Source organism: Pogona vitticeps, chromosome 1 (assembly GCF_051106095.1).
Source record: "Pogona vitticeps strain Pit_001003342236 chromosome 1, PviZW2.1, whole genome shotgun sequence".
NCBI lineage: Eukaryota > Metazoa > Chordata > Lepidosauria > Squamata > Agamidae > Pogona > Pogona vitticeps.
This window is the reverse complement of record NC_135783.1, coordinates 132,706,369-132,718,824: the sequence shown is the minus strand read 5'-3', so window position 1 is coordinate 132,718,824 and position 12,456 is coordinate 132,706,369. Positions and strand designations below refer to the sequence as shown.

Below are 12,456 nucleotides of genomic sequence, written 5' to 3'. Positions count from 1 at the left end.
TCAATATTTCTGAATGTATTGGAATATTTATACCTAAATGCTTAATAGAAATTTGAATATGAATATCATATTTTCTAATTACCTATTTTTATCCTTATTGTAATTACATGTCATAATTTCTGATTTATGCTAATTTATCTGTAACCCCATTATCTTTACAAATACTTTAAATATGATTTTACCCTGTCTATAACCCTTAATAGATTTTCTATTGTTAATAAAGTAACATCTGCAGATAAGCTAATTTAAACTCAGTCTTTAGCACCTATGCCACACATTAATTTATCTTCTCTAATATCATTTGGCAACAGTTCTCTAACTAAATCAAACAATGTCAGGAACAGGGGACATCATTGCCTAGTACCACAACCTAGGGATATTTGTTCTATGTCATTGTTTACTAATACTTTTGCAGTGTTCTCTGAATATGGTTGATCTATCATACCTAAAAAATTGTTTCCCCAAATCTAATATTTTTATTATAATTTTTAGTGCTGGCCATTCCATGCAATCAAATGCCTTGAAAATATCCAGTAAAATTATTTCCACTCTTACCTTTTGTTGTCTTATTAAATTTATTTCTATTAATACTGTTCTAGTCAAATCTGCCATTTGTCTTCCTATTATAAAGCTACTTTGATCTTCTCTAATATATTTAGAAATAAAATTATCCATTCTCCTTGCTAATATTGCTATAAGTATCTTAGCATCTTGATTTATTAAGGAAATAGGTCTATAAACTTCCCGGATCAGTTGGATCCTTATTAAGTTTTGGAATTAATATAATTAACAAGTGTTTCAAAGATAATGGAACTTTTACACCTTCCATTATTTTATTAAAAAGAGACATTTGGGAACCAATGTTTTTCTAAAAAAAGTATAATACTATGTTCCCAACCCATCCATTCCTGGAGTCTTTCCTACTTTCAATTTATTAATAATTTTCTCTATTTCTTCTTCTCTAATTGCTTGCTCCATTACCTTTCTAGCCATATCCTGAAGTCTATTCTCATTTTTTCTCAATATACTCTCTAATTTTTGCCAAAGAAAGCTCCCCCCCATTATAGTGTTTGATAAGGTCTCAAAAGGTTTCCAATTTTCCTTCATCAAATTGCACCTTTTACCCATTTCATCTTTAACTACTCCAGTTAAACTCTTTTTTAAAATATATATATTTCCATGGCTCTAGCCAAAATTTCTAAAATTTTATTATTAATTTTAAGAAATTCTTTTTCAAATATATTAAATTTATCTGAATTTCTCCATTCCAGTATGTTCTCTTTCCTTTTTGCTTATTTTTCTACTAGGCGTTTTTAGTTTCTATTCATTATGTTTTCCTACCAACAATCTTATTTCTTCCTCAGTCTTTTTCATGCTTTTTCACATTGCCATTCTAGATTAAAAGCCAGTTAAAAACTTGGTTATTCAAGAAGGCCTTCCCTCCAGTCAATTAAGTCTTTCTCCTTTTTTCTTTTCTTTGCTATTCCATCTTGGTAATCCTCTCTTTAAATTAATTGTTTTAAAATGAAATTGTAATTGTAATTTTATGATTTTATATATTGTTATACTGTTTTATTTTGTAAGCCGCCCCGAGTAGACATGGTCTAGAGGGGCGGGGTAAAAATCAAATAAAATAAATAAATAAATAAATAAATTATGTGATTTCCCTAAAAGTACTGTAATTCTTTCCATCACTGCATTCAGTGTCCCCTAGACTGAGTGTCCTTACTGCAACCCTCTCTTTCATTAATCTCCCATATTTCCATCTTTTCTTTTTATATTTTATCTCTTGCTGAAAAATACGTGCACCTATCCCCCAACTTTTAGTTTCTTTATAATCCCATTTAATATTTATGTTCAGTAAATCATGATGAGTTACTTTTAAAATACCTGTATCAGTATTAATCACTCTCAAAACCAACATTTAGATACAAATATATAATTAATCCTTAAATAGCTTTCGTAAACTTTTATAAACTGAAGAATAAAAAGTAAATTTGTTTTCATCTCCTTTCATCCCTCTCAAAACATCTCTCAGATCATTTGTTAATACAGTGGTGCCTCGCAAGATGAGCGCTTCATTTAACGAAGAAATCACGTAACGAAGAAGTTTTTGTGATCGCAAAAGCAATCGCAAAACGATGTTTCCTATGGGTTTTTTTTTTTGCTTTGCGATGATTGGTTACCTGCTTCGCTAACCGATTATCGCCAAATGAAGATCTTCGCACAGCTGATTGGCAGTTTCAAAATGGCCACCTGGTAAAAAAAATGGCCTCCCGCTGTTTTCTGGGACGGATTCCTCGCTGCACAGGCAGCGAAAATGGCCGCGCTATGGAGGACCTTCGCTGGACAGTGAGTTTCAAGCCCATAGGAACACATTAATCGGGTTTTTATGCATTTCTATGGGCTTTTAAAAAGCGTTTTACAATGTTTTCGTTCTACAGCGATTTCGCTGGAACGAATTAACATCGTAATGTGAGGCACCACTGTATTCTGTTTAAACCCGTGGCATTATTATTATTTTCATCTTTGGTAAGGTCTGGCTTATCTTCCTCTTCATCCATTACCATGTTAAATTTCCCTAGCATTATTGCAAACCCTTTCCATATTTCTTCCAATTCTTTAAACACTTATTTTTTTAAAAAAATGATTTTAACCAGTGAGGAAACATTAATTAATGTATATTCTTCTTCTCTCATCGTATCTTACAAGATTACAAATCTACATTATCTTTTTTTAAATTTTATTCACTTTACATTCACATTTCTTAGAGATAATGGTTGCAAACCCTGAGAATGGAGTTAATTGCTCTTAAGTAGCATAGATGAATGACTCTCAAGGTAGTGGTGGTCTATGAATAAGTAGGTGCATCCCCACACTTTTTCCTACCTTCAAGCTGAGAATGATTCCCCCTCTCCACTTTATCCTCACAACAGCCTCCTGTGGAAGGTCAGGCTTAGAAAGAAAGATTGGCTGATCGTCATGAAGTGAGCTTTAATGGCGCCATTGGTACAAAAACATGGATATCCACATTCTAATCTCACCACTGCACTACACTGTTACTTTTGTACAAGTTGCATGAGCAGAAATGCTTTCCGCTTGAGTTGAAGGCAAATCACAGGGTTTGCTCTGGAGCAGAGACACACACATGTAGAATGACTGCGAAGGTATGTTTCCTGGAATAACTGCAGATGTGCTTTTGTAGCCAGAGTGTAAGAACCGGGCAGAATCCACCAAGAGCTCCTGCTGCTGGCTCCTTGGCACTCATCCGCTCCATTCACAGAATGCCGGGTTATTATCTAAGTGTTACAGACACATCATTCCAGCTGGAAGGATTCCAGCTGTCTCTCCTGCTTTCTAGAATAAACAGAAACATCTCACTGATTCACTCTTGGATTGTTTAGCGATTATTCTTGTCTGCACCCAAGGTGTCTGCTGGATTCAGAGTGCTGAACTTTTGCCCTGACAGAAGTATCTTTGTTTTTTGTGAGCTTGGTTTGGATGATTAGAAGAGCTGCAGGACAGAGGAGAAGACACAGAGATGATGATGGCAGCCCCTACCTCCAGGACGAGCGTGTTTAAATGGCTGCTGGCCACAGAAGCATTTGGTTTGGGCACAGCAAAACACGAGGTAGGCTACTGTCCACAAAAGGGTGGACACAGAATGGTGGCTCTTGTCAATTTCTGTGGGTCTACCTACATCCTGGAAATGTTCATTTTTGAAGATTTCAACTCCCAGAATGCCCTAGCCAGTACGGCTACAGACGGTGCTGGCTCAAGATTTCTCAAAGCTATGATTCAAAAGTAGAATATTTCCAAATGCATGGTCTAATAATAATTTTCAAAGGATCATGAGGCGTATGAGCCATTTAAAATCAAATGTAGTCCAGTTGGTGAAGGTGAGGCCAGCAGCTGCTTTTTCTGTGTCTTGCCCTGCCCTGCCCCCATTGCTCTTTGATACCGGAGGAGACACCGCCTCACTACATAATGATAGGTGCCGTTCCAATCCCAAGATGACCTCCCAGTTGAGCTGATGATTGGACAAATTGTTCTCCAAGTGCAGCTGCAGCCGGGGGTTTCCTGCCTCTGGCTGAAGGACAGGACCCCGTGCGTTCCCTGCAGGCCCCTTCTTGCACATCACCACCTCTGAGCTCCCAACAGGGAGAGGGACCAGAGCTGAAGTTTACATCGCCATCCAGTGTCGTCTCCAGTGTGCCGAGTTCCAGCCAGAGTGCACTGAAGATATTGGAAGGAATGCAGTATTGCCTGAATGTTATCACAATGGCATATTTGTTTATTTCAAACTAATCTATTTGGAATAAGATCTTGAATTCGAATAGGAACAGCATGATGGTAAAAATGCCTAGCACTAAGAAGGGCAGTAGACTTGTCTGGCTACCTCTGTGCCTCAGATCTGTTGGATCAGAACACCAACAAATGTGGCGTGTGAGCTAAACATTTGGGGAGTGGACAGCCTGATAAATAACCCTGATGCTCCATCTCCTCATCTTTTCTAGTCCATGTGCAGATCACTCCTCTTAGATTCCCTTCCTCTTCCCCTCTCTCTTCTTCCCGATAGTAGAGGGAAGCAGATAATCACTACCTGCAACCATAGAAGGCAGCACTAAGGGTTTCTTTGTCCAGCCTTAGGATTTTGCATCCTCCTGCACTATGCTAAAATGGATGTCCTGAATTAAATAAACCAAAAGCTTCCTTTTTATCATCTAATGATAGTTTCCATAGTGGTTACCCCCTCCATAATTACAAGTGCTGCACTCTTCAAGTAGGATGGCCAAATAATCCTAAAAAGGTTCCATATCATGTTGCCATACTGAATTATCCATGAAGTAGCAGAGTAGGAGGCAGGGGGGAGGGATGCACTGCTCTCTCTCTCTCTCTCTCTCTCTCTCTGTGTTTTCTTTCCATTCCAGACCAAAGCAAGCTTGCATCTCTTTTTCTATAACTTGTAGTACTGCACGGTCACTATCTCAGAAAGGGTAGCCCAACAGAAGTTGTTGGACTGTAAGTCCCATCATTTCTCACTATTGATTATACTAGCTGACAGGAGTCCCAGTTCAACAGCAATGAGAAACTTGCCCTTTTTCCGGACCCTGATCTGATTCACAGGTCAGCAACCCAGCCTTCCTCCACTGCAGGCCTGGTAGCAGTAGCTGCTGCCTTCTGTGCTACTGGAATTGCCATTCTTCCATTCCTGTAAGATAAGTGGACCTTTCCTGGGCTCTGCAGTGCAGCGGCAGGCTCTCCCTAGAGAGCCATCGCACATGGTGCCAAATGTCAGTGTCAGTTGAAAACGTGGCACCAGATTCATGGGTGCACCCCCAAGATGACCTAACAAATCAACTCCAAATGATTCCAGTGAATGTCATCTGCAGAGTTGCAAGGTTTTACAGGAGCACAACCCACTTTTTATACAAAAATCAGGCACAGAAAATGTACTAGGGTGTCTGCACATGGTGTAACTCTGTCAACAATAAGTGAAGGTAGTATGGATTAGTTTGTTGGCAGGTGTAATCGAAATTGTTCTGGAGCCTCTCATGAGAAAGCGTAATTTTGTTTCAAGTGCTTGTTGGTATACATGCAGGCAGGTGGTTTCAGTGGCAGCAAATTTTGAGGTGTAGGTGCTTCTCAGGATGGTCTCTATTGCAACACCACATGGAGAGTCTAAAAATGCAGGCAACTGTGTGTTGATCCATATCAACAAACCAGTTTTAGCAGTCTACATCTCCACCAGAAGCAGGCCTTTTGTAAAGCTAATAGATCTGAATCACCCATTCGAGACCCAGCTATCTGAGAATTTACTACACAATTAGCAGGAGTAGGTCAAAACACTACATTGTTGCTGGCAAAATCTGTAACTCCCCCTAGCAACGCAGCTCAGAGGGATAGGGGAGATCAGGGGTGCAGCCAATGGTGTTATCCTCACTGCTAATCAAAAATCTTGATTAGCTGCTAATCATCACTGCTAATCAAAAGAGCCTCGTGGCGCAGTGGTTAAACTGCTGTACTGCAGCCAAAACTGTGCTCACGACCTGGGGTTCAAGGCTCAAGGTTGACTCAGCCTTCTATCCTTCCGAGGTCGGTAAAATGAGTACCCAGCTCGCGGGGGGGGGGGGGGAATGTGGAGCCTGCATAATTAACTTGTAAACCACCTAAAGAGTGGTTGAAGCACTATGGGGCGGTATATAAGCAGCACGCTTTTGATTTTAGTGGTTCAGTCCAATGAGTCCTACCCCCATTATCTCACTGGGTGGTGTCAGGGTGGGGTGGGGGGCAAGACGTGAATTTCTGTTTCTCAGGCTGACTGGCCTATCATAATAGCGGGGGGGGGGAAGTCCCTTAAGTGACCCCACCTTTTGCTGGATGATTCACTATGCTGAGGAGGCATTGCTGCCAGTGGCAGGATCATGGCCTTGTTCCCCCACACACACACATTGCCCTGTGCATGACATCACATCACTGAATTACTGGTGGTTCAATCTTGCTCGGGGGTTTGTTGGGTTTTTTTGGCAGATAAACCAAAGGAGGAAAAGCATCAACAATAGGAACCCAGAGCAAGGGGGAGGAGAAGGAGGAGGATATCTCAAAATAAAGATGCTCTCAAATTAAAGCATTACAGGCTGTTATGTTTTGAAATATTGCCTTTCTGCAGGGACATTTGGAAAACATGTTATTGTGGCTTGCTTATGTACTAAAAGCAACATTGCATCTGATTACTAAGGAGTGGGGTAGTCTCAGTTGTATTTCTTGGGTTCCAAGGTCCCAGACCTTCAATTCCTCCCCACACACATATCAGAGGGAGGATTCAAATTAAAACGGGTCCTTTTGCTGTTAATTTTGCCTAAGGAAGATACATGATGGGCAAAGAACTTTGGGAGCGCTGTCAGTTCAAAATGTGAGATGCTTTAAATATTATACTCCCTGTGCAAGTCGGTATATGAGTTGGTATAGGTAATCAATACTAGGTTGACATGTATGTATCATCAAGGTAGGCTTCTGCTGTGCTCAGCTTGATCTCTGTCGAAGTAAGCAAAAAGGTGTTTTCAAAAAGGGAAGTAATCCATGAAGTGTTCTGCTTGATGTTCCCTCCCTCTTTTCCCATGCCCTCCGGAGAGGACAAGATTACTAGTCAGTCCAGTGGAAATATTATTTTTCCCCCATTTAAGTGGCATAATTTTCCCTTGCAAAAAAGTGATCTCCCTCGGCCATCTGTTATGAACTGTGACTTGCAATCTCTTAAAGAAAGAAGACTCCGTTTTTGTAATCAGCTGTCCGCACGGAACTTCCATTACTCATCGAGGGCGGAGTTCCCAGTATTGCCTTCCCTGTTTCTAATGGAGCCCCTGATGAAAGCTGTCCTGTTCCCCTAAGGTTATGCCCCATCCTTTTGGTCTATAAGGGCAGTCCTGGATAGTACACGGACACTTTTGGCTCCTCCTAGGGATTTGCCTTCCCCCCCCCCCCAAGGCCCTTATGAATATAACGGTTGAGACTCTCCCCAGTGCCATGTTCTGCTTTACGGCTGCTATGACCAAAGAGTTGAATAGCAAAAGAAAAAGAAGCAGTAGTCAGTGACAAAACAACCATCACGGAATTCCACAGTGCTGGCATGAGGTGTGTGCCCGCTCGCCCCCCCCCCCCGCACCCCTGAGATATGGGCTGCCAGTAAATGAAGGCACTGCTGTATCTCTTCACCTTCCATTAAGAAGAAGTAAAAGAAGAAGAAGAAGAGAGAAATGGTTTCCATCTTCTCTCCACTGAAAAGCAGCTCTGCTTATTCCACTGTCCTCCTTCCATTTATTCCTCACAACAATTCTATGAGGTGTGTTAGGGAGAAAGTGATTGACCGGCCCAGGGTCACCCAGGTGAGCTTTGTGTCGGCATATATCCGGTCAAAAATAAAAACAACAACAAAGAGAAAACAAAAATATTGTGGCACCCGAAAGATTAATTGTTATAGTTCAGTGTGAGCTTTTGTGGACATAGCTACTTCTTCAGACCCTGAAAGCTCAAGCAGAAATGGAACAGTTAGTCCAGAGGTGGGTAATTAATTTTTATAGGGGGGGGCACATTAGAAATCTGAACTGTGTTTGGGGGCCAAACCAACTTTACTTAGAAATAAAATGAAACAGTGATGTTATGATTGTTTTTATTTCAAACTTGTTAATCTTCACAAATACTAAAGAGGTTTTTTGCAGCATGTTAAAGATAAGCAACTGATCAACTTTAGACAAAAAGCTATAAATGGTTTTGATGTTCAAAACTGTCTGCGGGCCGGACAGGAGCGGCTCGCGGGATATATGTGGCCCTCGGGCTGCAGTTTGCCCAGGTCTGAGTTAGTTTGCAAGGTGCCACAACATTTTTGTTTTCTGTTTGTTGGTGTTTTGTTTTTCTTTGCTTTCATTTTTGTCTGGATAGACTTGCACAGACTAACATAACTACTTCTTTGAATATTTGTGGCTGAACATGGATGTGAATTCTTGCTTCCCAGCCTCTTGTCTGACATCCCAACCCCCTCCCCCCCCCCCAGTGTGATACCCTCCAGATGCTTAGAACTACAACTATCATCATCTTTGACCATTAGCCATGCCGGCTTGGGACACACAGGAATCATATGCAGGATACTACAGTACACTGGAAAAGGCTGGGCTAGCCACGGCAACACACGTCTCTGTCTGCTTCGGCTACACTTTGACAGCTCAGTCGGTGCCTCTATCAAACCACATGCAGCCTGTATACCGGCTGGGTATCATGGCTCATGAAAGGCTTGACCGTCCCTCTCGTTTTTGCAGCCAAAATACAGGAATACAGCCAAAACAGGAGGTTTAGCAATCTCTTGGTGTTCCACTGTAACTGACCAAGAGGCGACACTCATCAAGGGAGGAGCTGACGGGCCTTAACAGTTAAAGGAAACGACATGTCGAATATAAGTGGACTGCACTATATTGGTTCTTTATAAAGCTGTAGCTAATGCACTCGCTGGGCTGCATAGGAAATGGCTTGTTGGTAGAAAGCATATTTCTGAGCTGTTCTCATGATCTAAAAATAGAACGATCCCCCTCGCCTCAGAACAGTGGCTGGTGTGTTAGGCCTTGATTTAACTTCCAGTCCAAAATGCTGACCTGACACAGTTCAAAGCCTTGGGATATCAGGCTCTGGAATCATTTCATGTTGTACAAGTCCTGCCTTTTGTCACCGATACCCCACAGGCTTCGATTGCTGATAATGATACTAATAGCCTATAATGATGATGGCCTATTTTGAGCGGGCTGCCATACCTGTGTACACTTCTTTTCCCCTGAAGTTAACAGAGGACGGCTTCCTGCCTGAACAATTCATTCTTTATTTAATATTAAAGTTTAGACCCTACACTTCAAAGAAGTTATTGTTTGGAATGAAACTGGAGGGGGAGAAGACAGAACAGCTAATATTTTAAAATCAGCTAAAAGCAGTGTACCTAGAAAAGCCGCCTAGAAGTTATATATCAGCCAGAATAAAACAGAGCAGCAGGCATTTAAAAGCCTGGGGAAGCAAGATGGTCTTGGGCAGCATAAAGGCATCAGAGTGGGTACCAAACCAATACGAGCCCATGGTTTGAAAAGTATTCTTCCCTTTTTTAATCTTTCCCCCATATTTACTCAAGGGAGTTCCAATCTAATGATGATCTTGAAGAACAGGCAGGCACAGATACTACGTGTTGCAGGACTGGGAGACACAGGTAGTCCAGATGATGATGGATTACAGCTCCCATTATTCCTCACCAACAGCTCAGCTAGCTAGCGCTGAAAGAAGTTGCAGTCCAATATCCTCTGGGGCACCGGACGCTCCCGAGCCCTGCATGTGAGTCAAGGGAACCTTCTGCTATTTTAGTCTGTGAAGGGCTTTCTGGGCCCAGAGTAGCACTTTGAATTGTGATGAGGGAAACTGGTCATGGCAGGCGTAATCCAGGTGTAAAAGGACTGTGATGTAGTTCATCTTTATCTAGTAGTTCTTAACCTGACCTCAGCTGGCATTACCTGATTTTTTTCTTTCCTTATTGCTATTTGCGAAAGAAGAAGCAAGGGTGTAAAAGTAGGGTGATGAGACACAGTGTCCATGGAGATGTGCATCTCTGTGCATGCATAATATCTGCTGTGTACTTGTGTATCTGCAGCCATGGCAAAAAGCCCTGGTTATGAAGCCCAAGAAAAGTTGCAGCCAAAATCCAGGGAAGGTTAAGAAAAAAGAGGGGGGGAAAGAGGCTCAAATGAAAGTTTGTAAACCGTGCCTCCCAGTTCTGGAGAAAACTGCCGTCTTTTGGTTCATGGCTCAACTCTGAGTCTGCAATTCCTGTATCCTGGGAAAGTGGACGTACCTTTATACAGCAGAGTGCGCACACATCCCCTCACTGGCCATGATTCTGAAGCACCTTCACGCCACCGTCTGTTTACGTGCTCAGTGTTGCACGCACCCTGTATAGCCATTCAAGCAGTCTTCAGTGTCTAGAATTCCTATTGTCCCCATTGGAGAAATGCATTCATTCATTTATATAATTTGTGGACGGCCTTTCTCCCAGTGAGAAAAACCAAGGTGAGTGGCACTACAAGCACAAAAAAATTGCAGATTAAAAAAACAACACTTAAATCTGCAATAATAATAATACGTCCATTAGTGAAGTAAAAGCATTTTAAACTTTAAAAACAAACTTCGAAAGTCAAAAAGAGCCATCATCTGGGGACTCAGACATAGGTATTGGAAGCATGCCTGGAAGGGTGGGTCTTCAGTTGTTGGCAGAAGGATAAAAGGGAGGGGGCCCACCTTGAGGGAGGGCATTCCGCAACTTGTGATCAGCCACAGAGATGTCCCTCTTGGATACAGTGGGGTCTTGACTTGAGAACTTAATCCGTATTGGAAGGCGGTTCTCAAGTCAAAAAGTTCTCAGGTCAAATCTGCATTTCCCATAGGAATGCATTGAAAACCATTTGATCCATATCTGCTCTTTTCCGTCCGTAGAAACTAATGGGAAGCTGCTATTCCGCCTTCGACCACTAGAGGGGGATATTTTGTTTCTTTTTTTCTTAGGTCAAGAAAGGTTCAGGGAAGGCAGGGAAAAGACAGTCCAGGCAGTGCAGTACCAGGCAGTCCGAAGAATGTCTCCCAATCCACTCTCCAAACGCTGGGAGGAGTGAGGAAGCAGACAGGCACCCTTTTCACTGGCCAACAGTTAACTGAAAGTTCACATTTTGCACTTTCCCTGCCTCCCACGTGGGTTTTTTTCAGTTTGTAACTCAAATCTAAGTATCTAAGTCAAGTCAATATTTTCCTACGAGAGTGGTTTGTAAGTCACAATGTTCTTAACTCGGGCCGTTCTTAAGTCAAGACCCCACTGTATTACCATCAAATTCCCCTGGGATGGCAATGGGGCTGCAAGAAGGGCCTCCTCTGTGAGGAGATACTGACCGTCAGGTAGCCTGGCCTCCAATTGTATAGGGCTCCGGAGGTCATAATTTGAGCTGGGCCTGGAAATCCAGTGCCCAGAGACAATTGCTACTGTCAAGAAATTGGCAGGAAAGCTGTTTCCCTTTCCTAAGGCTACAGATTCCCCACGATCAGTGTTAATCACCCTGAGCTGCTGAGGGAGGAGAGAAAGGTGTGAAAAAAGGAGGCTCTGCTGGGCCCCTCCTGCTTGGCGTAAGATAGCAAGCTAGCTTGTGCCCATGCGAGCCACTCTTGTCCAGGTAACCCTTTAACACCAGCCCCATCCTCATCTCCAGGCTGGGCTGTGATGCTGGACCTCAAGCCATCGTCTCTTTACAAATACAAACACATAGTTGTGTATTTGATGATCCATTGGCCATGCATTGATTTGACAGCCTCAGAATGAAAACAAGCAGATTGTGAAGCATAATCACAAAGGCAAACGAAACAAATGGAATGCTGAACCTGTCATTAACGGCTGCAAAAGTCATCATTGCAATCAATAGCAAATCCACAGAATATAACGCCAAACAAACACAAGAACCAATGTGTCTCTGCCGTTGAGAATAGTGTCATTTGCAGACAAGACAAAAGAGGGGAAGCATTATTTTCACTTTCGATTTACAAAGCACAAAATATTGGTGAAAGGATTCTGCTAAAGCAGGATTTGGCTATGGTTTAGATCTGAGAAGGAGAACTAGCTACTTCTTGGTGGGGGAAAATCTCACTTCTGGTCATAGAGGTTGTCTACTCTGGACTGCTCTGCAATGCAAGGGTGAAAATGCTCACAATTGCCTACCAGACAAGGTTGTTTCGAGGATAATTGGGAGCCCGATGTTAGAGTTACTACTAGGCTTTTTACAGCGGATACATGGAAAGGATAAAGTGCAATGCTGGGGAAATGTGAGCGCTGTCTTATTTTCCAGATTTTCCAAAGAGAAAGTGTTTGTTTGCTTGCTTGCTTTGTTGTGTATTTGTTTG

At 42.1% G+C, this 12,456-nt stretch overlaps 1 long non-coding RNA gene across 1 annotated transcript; it reads left to right on the top strand.

Annotated features, from left to right (window-relative positions):
• The first annotated feature begins 3,467 nt into the window (after positions 1–3,467).
• On the top strand, positions 3,468–11,388 carry LOC144587827 (uncharacterized). The gene is made up of 2 exons (XR_013542996.1): positions 3,468–3,631; positions 6,532–11,388. It is a non-coding gene; the product is annotated as an uncharacterized LOC144587827 (long non-coding RNA).
• The last annotated feature ends 1,068 nt before the right edge of the window (positions 11,389–12,456 follow it).